The sequence below is a fragment of the Vidua macroura genome, chromosome 4 (assembly GCF_024509145.1).
Source record: "Vidua macroura isolate BioBank_ID:100142 chromosome 4, ASM2450914v1, whole genome shotgun sequence".
Classification (NCBI taxonomy): Eukaryota; Metazoa; Chordata; class Aves; order Passeriformes; family Viduidae; genus Vidua; species Vidua macroura.
In genome coordinates this window covers 59,050,822-59,063,029 of record NC_071574.1, presented here as the reverse complement: position 1 = coordinate 59,063,029, position 12,208 = coordinate 59,050,822, and the positions used below count along the sequence as shown (strand labels likewise).

Below are 12,208 nucleotides of genomic sequence, written 5' to 3'. Positions count from 1 at the left end.
TTTAAGCGTCATAATAAAGCTACAAAAAAGAAAAAGCAACAATAAAAGCTGAACCCAAGTCTTCAGGTTCAAGAAAAACATTGATAAAACACATATAAAATGTGTAGGGAATTTTTTCAAGTCCATTGTTCACACAAGAGAATAAAAAAAGAGATCATTTGTTCATTTTTCATTAAAAACTATTATTTCCTTAAGCTCAAAATGCTTCTTAGAAGTTTTGAGGGCTTTTTTGTTTGTTTCTTTTATCTTTACTTTTCATAAAGCCATGAAAATTGAATTTACAATATTTTAAAGTTTGATTCTGGACTTTAAGCTTATTTCTCTTTTTTCCTCTTTTGCAAATGAATACAGTGGAACGAATGAGGACTTTGATTTCCTTTCTTATCTTTGCTGCTCCTTTAATATTGCTTTTTTTCATCTTCTCCATAAAACCTCTGTCCTTAGCGCCTGAGAATTATATGACTATGTTTAAACTATTGTCTTTAGTCTTGAAGATGTAATTTTAAGGTGGAGCAGGGATTTTTTTTCCTGAAACCTTACATTTACCTTTCTTCAGCTACAATATCTTTGTACCTTTCTTCTTTGTCTCACTAGTTGTTCTACCAAGGACTTGTTGCAAAAGCTATGTTTGTTTTTATGAAATTTAGTAAGTTTAAGTAGAGAAAAGGGAAGAAAGAGAGGGAAAAAAAGTAGTAAACAGATCTTTCTTTTGAAGGAGAAAAAAAAAAAATCTGAAAACCACTCATTTTGCTTTCAGGTAATTCATTGCATTTATGATATCCAAAATGCTAAACTTCAGTATGGGTTGCATTTCCTGGCTGGGATACAGAGAGATTCTCAGAAAATTGAGGTTTGAAATAGAAAGCCAGCAGCGACTTCATCTGGAACACAAGGAACCTCAGCAGAGGGGACAGAGCTTGAGAGTGCTGCCACTTGGGACCCACGAACTGAAATAGAGAAGCCTGTCATCTTTGTTTTATTTTTAAAATATGTGAACAAGTTAAAAGCCAGAAGCAAGCACTGTGTTTGGGTTTTGCTGTGTCTGTGCTAGCAGCACTGCTCTCGTGCCCTCCCGGCGCAGCGCAGACATGCCACAGCTCCTGCGCTCCCGCCGCTCGCTCTTATGTTACTGCTCAAGTATGCATTCAGGAAAGAGCCAGCAGATACAGGAGATTTATTCTAGTTGTTGAGGTCAAGGACTCCTTTTCTTTGGATTCAGCAGAGAGGGAACTCTTTCCTCGTAGCACCAGACAGGCTTTCTGCTTTGCAGTCTACTGTCAGTGTGCACCACAGATAAAGAAACATCTGAGAGCATTTTTAAAGGATTTATCAATCCAAAGCACTCGTGAGCTATGTGCTGTCTCCAGTGTCAGAGTTAGGAGGCTTTCAACAAGGGACAATATTTGCACAAAGTGCAAGCCAGAGGCTCCAGCTGCTGCAAACTTTTGCAAGCCATGTAAGTAAAGGGCTTTATTTTGTTTAAACAAATTTTGTATATTCTCCTGCCTCATAAAAACGCTGAGATAATATAAATTTTAGATGAATTTCCTAATACTAGTAATGTTGCTATCCTGCTGTCTCTTTGAATAATGTATGTATGTCAGCACAATAATTAAATATCTTACCTTGTTTTGCTTGTGAGTCTTGTAAAGAGCAGAATGTAGTGCCTCAGGCGGGTTCTGTTTGCTTTTCTGATCACTTTTCCATTCTGTTTCTGAATCATTTCTGTTCTCTGTTTGTGATCAGCACAGAAACCTTTCTGATTTCTCTGATTTATTTCAAGGACAATAAGAAGCTGGCAGGGAAACGAAAAGGCTGTGAAAACAAAGAGCATAAAAGTAGTTTATAAAGTGTTGTCAGTGAACCCAAAAGTGGTATGTAACCCTCATGTTGAACTTGTGGTCTTGTGAAATTTTTTGTGCTTTACAGTGAGGTTCAAGGAGGCACAGATTATGTGACTAAGAGGAATATTAAATAACAGACAAAATATTTTGATTGCTCTATAAAATGTAACATTATGTTAATGCTCGTATTTAAATTTCTCACTTTCTCTGTGGTTATCTGGAGCTTACGGCAGGGGATGGATCACCTTTCTCTCAGCTTCACAATGTAACTTAAAGTCATAAAATATTTCCTTGTTTTCTATGTAGTTCATGTACTTTTGGCATCAATAGGCCTAGCAGAGAGCTGTTGAAATGCCAAATTTCTCTTCTTGTCTGTGAAGTCCTCCCTGCCATTTTGATTGCTGCCAAAATGTAGACATGGGGATAAATAAATGGAAGCTATATGAGATTCACTGACTAGGTACAGGTGGTAGTACCCTGAGACAGAAATTTTATGCACTCAGAATTCTCAGTGTCTTCCTGTTCAGAGAATCTCTAGCTCCTTGCATTCCTTATCCAAAAAGCATCTGATCCCCATGACTTTGCATGTTCTATTTGGCTCACGCTTTTCCCCAGTTCCCAATAACTTTGAACAGGCCCTTTCCTCCAGGCACACATGTCTGAAAGGAGCAAACCCTTCCCTCCAACCCTTTAACCCTGTCACATACTCACACGTACCCAACCCAACTTTATTTATTGCAGATATGCCACTGCAATCACCTCTTCCATCAGGTGCTCAGAGGAACATGGATGCTGCCCTGAATAAATATCTCTACCACATCTCCCAGCCTCTCCCCTCTCCCATCCTCTTGCCCTTCATTTCCGTGGCAGTACAGGATCTGCATGGGGAGAGGGGTGATGTCCATTAAGGGAAATGCCCACAATTCTTTGAAGGACATGAGAAGGCCCTCCTTGCTGTCAGCCAGGCAGTCAGACCTGGGTGCCAAAACAGCAACAAAATTAATAGACCTGCTGGGCTGGGAGATGCAGTTTGCTGCTTCCAGGAAACCTGGGGAGTCACCTCCTTCAGCAAAGACAGGGAAAGTCTCTGCAGAAAGAACTTTTCAGGGTAATTAGGATCACACCTTGAAGGTGCACTGGCAGGAGCAAGTCAGAGGTGAATGGGGCTGGCATGAAAGTCAAACCTCCGATGATGGAAGAAGATGACATTGCTTTTCAAGAGTGTTTGGAGAATGAGAAAAAGTTTAATTTTCAGCACAGAGATGGGTAGAAGCTGTTTGTTTTGCAATACAAAACTCTCTTATACCTAGCTGGTGCAACCACACTCCAGGGAGAAAACAGCAGTTTATATTATAGTTTTTGAATTTATGTACATTCATGTGTTCTCTTAGCAAATGCATCTTTTGAGTTCTAAAGCTTTCTGAATCTTTCATATAGCCCTTTGCTTTGAAGCAACAGATGTCAGTGATAAGCAGATGGTTCTGGCTTTGAATCTGAACATCTTTAAATACTCTGTGTATATTTTATCATGAGGAATGCACTCTGTCTTACTATGCAGAACTGATGCACTAAATGAAAAGTATCCATGTCTGGATGCTTGATGTTGCTTCCTAGCTCACAAACCAATAAACGACATATTTTTCAGGATTATTTGTTATGAGATATTTTCATCTAATTATTCAGCTTGTGTTTTCAAGCTTGAAACAAACTGTGAAATGCTCTGCTGATGTGAGCTCAAAGAGAACAAGTAACAAAAACAGCCAAAGGAGCTGCCCTGGTTGTGAATTGCATTTTCACTCTGCTGTATTCAGTGAGCAGGCTGAAAGCTTCCTCTTGCACAGCTTCCCAGAGGAAATAATGCAGTGTCTATGGAAACAACTGAACAAAATCTTTTGACCTTTCTTACTCTAAACTTTCATTTTCAGGAGAGTGGTGAGTGGCGAATCTAAGAAAATAAGATCTTAAATCAGGAATAAATTTGGAAACGCAAATAGAAAGAAGAGATCTGAAATAAGAAAATAACTCTTTTTCTTTCAAAGAAAAGAAATCATACAGATTTCATCCAAATGGTTTGCTATTAGATATTAATTTACTGCTCTAAAATGTTCTTTTCTGTCTCTGCCTGATTTTCAGTCCTGAAGTTTGTTTTTTAAAGAAATCACCTAAGACAACGTGTGACATGCAAACTGTTTAAACTTTACTTAGCTGATCTTAAGAATGGATTATTGCACATATTGTCAAAGGCTTTATTAATTATAATGACATAAGAGATGTTATCAGTGCTTATAACTACTGCACCAGCCTGACTTGGAAAAAGAGGAATGCCTCATTTCAACCACACTTTGGAGCTTTTGCCTCCCTCTTTGAGAAGGAATGTGACTGTTGAGGGCTCCTGGTGCTGAGGGGGTGCTGAAAGATCTCAGTGGTGATGCAGGACATGCTCTTTCCCTCTCTTTTTTCCACCTTTCTCCAATTCTTCTTGAAACCTTTTCCTTTCTCCCTTCTTCAGGATACAGAATGTCCTAATGCCAGGCTCTTCCAGAATCCAGGTTTTCCTCCAATCAGCCTCTCCAGAGCTCCATGGCTGCTGTTCAGCCTTTGTGGTAGAGAAGGCTTGGGATGGAGAAGGGGCCTGATGGGGACAGAATGCCCCAGCACAGCTGGTGAACCCAACTGTCCACATGTTTGGATTTCAGTGGCTAATCCCCATCTCTGCAGGTACAAGTGAAGTCACCCACATGTAAGCAAAGCATGAAGGCTTTTGACCTTTGAAATCTGGTGCCCAGGGCTAATGGATGCTTTAATTACTGCCTTGTACTTAATTACCACCTAATGCTATGCATTTCCTGATGGTTTCCACACCCAGACATCTTCTGGGACAGGTCATTACTCAAAAAACAGTAGACTGACAAATCCAGTAGCTTGACAAAAGAGAACATTTCCTCCAGTTCTCCTTTGAAAGTTTTAAAATCTCTTTTCTATCCAATACTGTAGAGTTAAAAAAAAAAAAAAAGAAAAAAAAAAAGAAAGAAAAATAAAAAGAAAAAGGAAAATTATTGAGGTGTTCTATTTTAGTATATTATTTGACAATATCAGGTTTTCAGGTTTAGGAATCTACACACAAATGAGAAGGAGTTGTGAAAGTTTCTGATTGATGGACTGTCTTTCTGACAATTCTAATTATTTTAGGATTGGAAATGTTCAAATACTTCAAAAACCAGAGGCAGTATTTTGCTACTTGACAGCAGCCTAACTCAGAGTGGCTCTCCCGAATAAATCCTTGCAATATGAAGAGGTTGCAATCTGATGTGTGATAGACTTAGACCTCTCTGGTGTCTATCTCAATCCCTTTTTCTCTCTGTGAAGCCCTACTATCCCTTACTGCTCTGGTACAACACTTCAGCACACATATATTTATTTTGCCAACCACGTCTCAGGCTTACAGACCTGAGGACTGAGGCATGACTCAATGCCTGTAGAACTGAGATCCTACTAAAAGTCTGTGAAAATGCAGTAAACTGAAGGTAGTTTTCCTGAATTCTGGAAATATGTGTCCATCCATGGCCACCCATAGATACGCAGTTTTTTTGTAAAGAAGGAAAGAAAACAGCTTTTAATCCTCTCCGTAGTGTTGTGTGCCTGCAGCTTTCCTATAGGTTCAGAGGTAAAAAAACCCAAACCTCCAAACCTGCTAGAAAGCTCTCAGTCTAGGTGCCGTAGCAGATAATCAGCAAAACTGACCATGAAGGACCATAAGTAGCAAAATTTCCCCAGATGCCCAGTGTGGAGAGCTCAGAGCAGTTACCAGAACTGTGCTGCCTGTAGTGGAAAAGCTCTTGGAAGGGAAGGAAGCAGTGCAGTGACATTCCAGTCTGCAGATGGAAAGCTGGAACCTGCTTCCAAGTCTGGAAGCTGCTCTAAGCAAGCTGCTGCAATGGAGGGTTGCAATGGGAACATGGACTTTTTGCTGTGAATCTGCAGGAACAAATACCATCAACCTTTGTTGTCAACTGATGTTTGTTTGTGCAACTTTGTTTTGAGTGGCTGCCCATTTCTGAACTTCAGTGAAGTAACTTATAAACTTGATGTCTTAAATGTAGCTGGGGAAAAAAAGTGAAGGAGAAAGGGGGAAGGGGAGGGAAATCTGCCAGCATTCATATTCCAGAGAGAATTAATACAGTTGTATTTGTAAGGTTTCCTCTGTGGCTTTCAAGTTATGTCCTGAAATCTGCAATTACATTCATGCAAGATCTGCATCCAGCTTTTTCGAAAACAATGTTGAAGCAGAACAAGTGATAAGTAAACCAATTTTTTTCTTTGAATGTCATCTCTGTTTTTGTTTATCAGCTAAGGCTCTAGCAAGTAGTTTCTGCCTTGAGGGGCTGTTGATAGATAGTTCATTGAGATAGCTCAGTTATCTTGGCTACCTTGTCCCTGTGAAGTCCTTTTAAAACACTGAGAAAAATGTTAATGTTCACCACAAATTGATTTTGGAACTTATTAGTAGTTTAGATCCTTGACAACAATGAAAGTATGTGATGGAGCATGTGGGCAAAGGTGACAGTGCAGGGAGTCAAAAGAAAGCATTGGGACTGTTTGGGGTTTTTTTGGTGACAATCAGGAACCAGATTCAGTTTCACGTGGTTGCAACAACAAGGGCACTGCCAGCATGCCCAGATCACTGCCTCAGTGCATGATGGAGTACACGGTCATCAGCGTGTCCCCTGAATCGCCTCCCTCAGAGGAAAAAAAGAATCCTGGAGGATTACAAAAATTCTTCAGGGCTCAAGAGAGCAACAAAATGAATGTCTGAGCATCCCAGGTGGGCAGAATAATCCTCGAATTTTTAAATCTACATATGTGGAGTCATTCTTCTTTTATTTATACCCACTTTTGAACATTAGCTAATTCCTGTAACTTAACTGGAAATGAGAGAAAAACAACTACAACTTTTGGGGATTTCTGCTTAAATGGTAGTAGTTAGAAGATGAGAGACATAAATGAAGTCCACACCTGTGGGGTTTGACAGGTGACTCAAATACAATATTTTTTAAGAATAGACATGAACTCAGCACATGAGGAGAAAAGTCATCCTCACAATTATCCTCCTAGTTGAAAAAAATTACAGTTTCAGGTCAACAGCATGCAGAGATGCCTGGAAGGTGTTGCCAAAGACCTTCCCAAAAGTGCATTTATGCTGTAAATAGAATATTTGAAATTAGTCAGCAATAGCTATGTCATCTTGATTTGCATGCTAATAAGATGATGAAAGGATGCTCTGGAGAGATGGATGTACAGCTAGCTGGCAATAAATTTTTTTACTTTTCTGAAGTACTGAAATTTTAGAATTCTCAGGGGTGTATTCCTCTGACTTTGCACTTAAATAAACACCCCGCTGTGGACATATCTAAGATACCACCTCTTCAAATGTCAACATTTCTTTCTGAAAACAGCACATGCAGAAACTAAGATATGGATAATTTTTTATAGACATGAGCTATGGCAAAAGTTTGCACATTATCAGCCTTCTTATTCAGAATATGGCTACCTAATGGTTGAGAACAAGCTATGTTTCAGGGCCTACTGGACCCTGAAACAGAGCACTAGACCCTGTTCCAGAAAAATATCAGTTCAGAGAGAAATATGAAATGCCTTCTCATTGATAAATGCTGTTTCCAAGACAATCTCTCTTTGAGCTACAGGGCCATTTCCAAAATGTGGAAGGATCCTGGCTCCTTGCAGACAAGGGAAGGATGTGAAAGTCCAGAGAGGCACCTCTGCACATGGGATGGTGATGACTGTGGTCTTCCTCCTTGTGGCAGATAAAGCAGCATATGGGCCTTTTGATATCTTTTCTCCTCGGTGAAGCCCTTGCTCACTCTCTTTTTTTTCTCACAAAAAGACTGAAATTAAACTTCTTCAGCATCTCATCAATGAGAGAATTGATCCAAGCAGGATTTTATAAATCATATCTTGCTACATTTATGGAAGTTATGACCCACACTTCTGCAGTCAAGGCTGTGGGCATATTTACTCATACTGATTTCACTGTAATGCTAGATGGTTGCCCCTTGCTGTAATGAAGTCTTAAATGTTTTCCTTGTTGCTCTCAGCTGGTATTTTGCAGGCCATGGGAGTACTTTCCCTAAACTAACAGTGTGTTACATATTATAGCAGCGTTATGTCTTTGAGGGCTCAGTTTTCATGCAGGTACCTAATGTCGTTCTTGAAGATGATGCTCCAGTGCAGACAGGATGTTTGGCTGATTTCTGTTTCAGAGGGCTTTTACCATCTTTTCTTTATTGCTGCCAGGGTTTTCTCTTGCTTCCCAGGGGATGCCAGATGCATCCAATGAGTCAGTTCCAGCTTCGAAGCTGAAACAGATCATAGCCAGCAGCCATGTGCTGTTCAGATTCTTGCATGGAAGGGAATTTCCTTTTTCTCTTGCTGGACCAATTCACTCAATAAGAACTTGTTTTAGATCAAATTGGCATTGCTTTTAGTTAACTCAAACCTTTTCTAACCTTATCTGGATTCCAACTTTTTATTATATGCTAAAAGTTTTTATTATATGTTAAAAGAAAACTAGTGCCTCGAACAGTGTGGCTTGCTCCCAGCTTAAGTGATAGGAAAAGAACTGTTTAAACACAAAAGTCACAGGCTGTAGCTGGTGAAAAATGACAACATGTAGCTGGTGCCTCTGACAACAGTCAAAGGCATGCTTCTCCCCAGTGTTGCATAAGTAGATATATAATGTATAATGTACTGCAACATCACAGCAGGTTTCCCAAATTGAAAACAAAGAGGAATAAAAGACTGCCGTACCTTGGCTCTTAAATCCCTGAATGTGTTGCCTGCGTTGATTAGTTACTTTGATTTGTGCTTCCCTGCACAGCTCATTTTTCCCTTTAATAAGAGTTTGGCTTGTAAATTGTCACTTGCATTTGCACCAAACAGTGCAATTAGGCTGGAGTGATGGAATATATTACATTGTTTGTTTTCCATTATGTTTATTCCAGATGGTTTTTGTCACTGACTCTTTTTCTGAGCCGGGCTGTTAATAAACATAGGAAAAATCTAATGAATAAATTTGCCTGCTTGCTAAAGATCTGTGGTGGTGGCTGAGATGGGGTTATACTGCTGAGTAATGGGTTCTCAGAAAAACTACAGAAATGCCAATTCTTGCTTACTTATGAGAGGCAAACTGTGCCCATGGTTAGTGAATGGTAAAAGAAGATGCTTGTGTGTGTGGTTTTTTTTCTTTAAAAGATATACATTTAAAATTTAAACTGAGGTTATGATGAGTTCACAGTTGTGGCGCTTTATTGCTTCTCTGAACAAAGGAAATGTTTTATGGCACAGCTACAGAATGAGTACCCATTTTCAAACTTTTCATTGTCAGGAAGCTCCTCTATGCCCTTGAGTCAGCTGTTTCAGTTTTTGTCTTGCTTCCTGAAAAAATACTTCTTTCCTTCTTCAACCATCTTGTCTCATCAAATAGAAGTTGTTAAAAGTCCCTGACTAGGCTGGAGATCCAAAATCGATTTTAGAAAAAGAACTGGAACATTTTGAAGAAAACATATGGGATAAAGAAGAAATGTGGATGTCTACAGGGCAGCAGGATTTGTCTTAATCTGTTCATTTGCCAAAGTGGTGTTGACTGGAAAAAAAAGAACGCTGTGACAGCAGGTCTTGGAAAAGTCATAAAACTTAAGGAGTTTTCCAGTAGTAGCCTCTTAGTTTTTTCATCAGAAAGGAGCATAAGAAAACCCATCATAAAATACAACATGGTCTGTCCTACCATCTTGCAAAAGTTTCAACAGCTGCATGAGAAAAGGTGACTGTGGTTGCTCAGCAGTGGGATCTTGGTTAGGGTGAGTCTTGGTTAAAGAGCACATATTTTAGAAGATAAGTAAAAGCAGATTATAGTAAATAAGTTTTGTTTTTACAAACATTTCCCACTTTCTCTGAACTCTTCCAGGGAGCTTCCAGGAAGCTGCCAGCAGTGCTGTCTTTTGTCAGTGCAATGGCTTCTCATGTGTCTGTCAGCTGCTTAGCTCTGCTCTGAGCAGCAAAAACAGTGTCTCTGTCTCTGAAGGTGGTGCAAGGCAATTCTTCCCCAAGTGAACAACCAAGTGATGAAGACTGGAAGAAGAAATTGTTCATCTGGGCTCACATGGACCCACTTGCAGCAGGCTAGGGGCCCAGTCAGGGCTATAAGCTGGGTGGCAGTGGGTCTCTGCCACAGTGGAGAAGGGAAAGTTTCTAGGAACAGGAATAGACAAGGAAGGGGAAGGAGAAGAGGTATAGGAACAATAATTGAAGAAGGCTCCAAAGGAATGCTGAGCTAAAAAAAGTTAGAAAGACATGTCTGTTTTGGTAACTGAAATATAAGGAAAATGAGGATACAGCCTGTACCCACAGCACTGGGTTCCTGGCCAGGCTGTGAGGTGTGAGAGTGTTAACTCTTCTGGAATTAATTCAGGACATTCCAGTGCTTTAATTCACACAGTAAAAATAAACCTTGTGCCAGGCTTGTTGCCTATGGGGCTTATGCTCTGCTTTTTGATTCAATCATTTAGGAATGCAAAGCTCTTCTACCAGGTCTGGGCTTTAACAGCATCTTTGCTTTGCCATTACCAGTTGCTGACAGCGGAGCAGATCCACAGTAATGAAATCCATGGCAAAAAGGACCATGTCTGCCTGCAGCTGCTCAGTCATGCTGTTCCTGTAGGGTCTGATTCACATCTGGACTGTGCTTTCCCTCCTGTGTGTCTTACCCACCACACTCTTCCTGGGCACCACTGTGTGTCCACTCGCACAGCAGGGCAATGGCGAGGCTACTCCATAGATGCCCAATGAAGGCGGAGGGTTTACTGTGAAATAAGATAAATTAACCACTTGTATATCAGATTCCTGAGTGTTTCACTGATGGGGAAAAGGAGAGTTTAGCTATCCCCAGCCTGCTGTCTTTATATGCACTGTCACACTAAAACACAGCAAGGTACAAATTGGACAGCAGAATTGGAGACAGACAAATGGGGCTTGGCCAGAATAGGATTCAGTTTTTGTAATTCTGAACAACAGTTCCTGCTTCTGCCACTTCATTTACCCCAGTTCCTGGCCCTTGGAGGCCTCCAATGAGAGTTTCTTCTTATTTCACATCTTTCTCTATCACACTCCTTACTTTAGGGCTGACCATGATCAAATACTTTCGTGTCACTTCCCACACCCCCAGGCATTCCTTTGGAAAGCAGATGTCTTCAGATTTCAGAGTTATGCTTCCTCTGCCCCCCAGACCAACCAGTTTAATTTTTCCTAGGATCCTTCAGGCTGGTAGTACTCTGTAATTCTCACACTGACAGGTGGTCTGCTAAGAAGGTACATGAGGAAAAACATTGTGGTGTTATTTTTTTGTCCTATTAAAAAGTGGAGAAAATGCAGTGGGCATTATGTTTTTGTTGACTTATTTATGAGTGTAGAGGAGAATCAATGTAAAGCAGCATAAGAGAGGAACATGGACCAATTTCTATTTGGTTACTGCTTGGAAAACTGGAAATTACCTTGATATAGTCTGATGAGTTCCTCTGGATTTGCACCAGTGCCAATGAGAATATAGTTGACTCCACTGATTGTACATCACATCCCAGTGGACATGGACAGTATACACAGTGTGTTAAAACCTATCTGAATGCTGATTAAGAGTTCAATAACAATGGCATTTACTGAGAATTATTTAAAAGTGCATTTTCTTGCTTCATTACTTCCATACACTCTCTTTTGGTCTTCTGTGATTATTGCTGCATTCGTTGTATATCTTGGCCATAAAAATGGGAAGCAATTGCAAAGTCTTTAGTGAACTTTGCGAAGCATTCTGCACTTCTCATTTTATTTGTCATAGTACTTTGCTGTCAGCTTAGACTTTCTAGTCTTGCCTTTTTAACTCCAGAATGCATTATTGTATTTGAAAACATTTAATGTAAAGTTTTGAAGGAAAAAAAAATATAACACCCAAAAATTATGCCATGAACCAAATTCATTTTATCCATCTCCTTTATGAAAAGAATATTTTAGCCTGTTATAAGAAATGTTGATAATAATTATTGAATCTCTGCATTGACCTTGTTAACACCATCCAGGATGGTATTTAAAAACTGTTAAGGAAAACTGTTTCACTTAAAGATCAGTTGCATGGCAATTTTTGTAGCAAACTCAAATAGAAAAATGTTCTAGGTCTATTATTAGGCTCTATCCAATTCTACCCATGCCATTAAAGATGATTCATAAAATACTGCACATCTGATCCAAGTCAGGTTCTGTCCTTATAGCTTGCATAATCTTATAACCACACCAGTGCCCTGTAT

General features: G+C 39.8%; 1 protein-coding gene across 2 annotated transcripts in view; it reads left to right on the top strand.

Annotated features, from left to right (window-relative positions):
* The first annotated feature begins 1,218 nt into the window (after positions 1-1,218).
* The window catches only part of C1QTNF7 (C1q and TNF related 7), a 35,614-nt gene continuing 24,624 nt past the window's right edge, over positions 1,219-12,208 (top strand). For both annotated transcript variants that reach the window (XM_053976141.1, XM_053976140.1), the window contains exon 1: positions 1,219-1,456. The gene's annotated coding sequence lies outside the window, so the exon portion shown is untranslated. The remainder of the gene's footprint in view (positions 1,457-12,208) is intronic.